Source organism: Penaeus monodon, chromosome 29 (genome assembly GCF_015228065.2).
Source record: "Penaeus monodon isolate SGIC_2016 chromosome 29, NSTDA_Pmon_1, whole genome shotgun sequence".
Lineage (NCBI taxonomy): Eukaryota > Metazoa > Arthropoda > Malacostraca > Decapoda > Penaeidae > Penaeus > Penaeus monodon.
The window spans coordinates 28,605,225-28,606,130 of NC_051414.1; the positions used below are offsets into that span (position 1 = coordinate 28,605,225).

The 906-nt window shown below is 42.3% G+C and overlaps 1 protein-coding gene across 1 annotated transcript in view; it reads right to left on the bottom strand.

Moving 5' to 3' along the window:
* LOC119592113 (zinc finger protein 12-like) overlaps positions 1 to 443 on the bottom strand; it is a 23,386-nt gene extending 22,943 nt beyond the window's left edge. Inside the window, exon 1 of the mRNA XM_037940932.1 lies at positions 306 to 443. The gene's annotated coding sequence lies outside the window, so the exon portion shown is untranslated. The remainder of the gene's footprint in view (positions 1 to 305) is intronic.
* Positions 444 to 906: the final 463 nt, after the last annotated feature.

A 906-nucleotide genomic window follows, 5' to 3' on the forward strand; every position in this document is an offset into this window, starting at 1 on the left:
GTTAAATCCGTGACTGATTATAAATAAAAGTAACATCTACCGGCAACCAAACACTTGCTAAATTACGGTAGTTACATGAGAGAACTGATTTTCCCCACGCATTTGGGCTGCCAAATAGCCTCTTAAGGTGCATCGGCTTTCAATAACTTTCTATGTCAACAGAGTTCATTCGGTCACAGCCAACAAACAATAAGCCTAAATGAAAAACAAACCGATCTCTATCACTCAAACAACTGCTGCGCTTATGAACACGTTTACTAATGAATTTACACATAATTTCCGCACTTCACGCAGACGACACTTACCACATAACAACCATACGATAATCAACGACTGTTCGCGTCCTGAGAACAACCCAGCAGTGGTACAATTTGGTACAAAGTGGTACAATGGTACTCGGCTCAACGCAGCATCGGACAGCTTCGTTCGACCGTTCGCGTAGGCGCATGTCCCCGGATTCCTCCGCCTGCATGGATATTTTGGCGAGCAACTTTCGTCAAGATGTCTTGCCTTGTGTTGATTTCTGAGTTTTATGTATTGATGTGCATCGTGGTGTATTGCATAGGACTTCCTCTTTCGGTTTAAGAGTTAGTGTGAGAGCTGAAAGGTAGACAGATTAGAAAATGTTTATTTTCTCTGGATCCTTCTGTCCTCCTGATCCTTGAAGTAAAATAGATAAGTAGCTATTTGGTAGCCAAACTTTTTATCTCTTTCTTTTACGGACGACACTAAAGGCACTGGAGACTTGTGTTCCATATACAATCACCGTGAGTTTTGAATTTGTTTTCCTATATATATTCACCGATGATTTCTCATATCAATTTTCGCTCCGGAGCTGGCGTTCGCGGTGCACAAGCCATTCTTTGAAGCTTTACAGTTAGCCGTGTCCGAAAGAACACCTGCTGC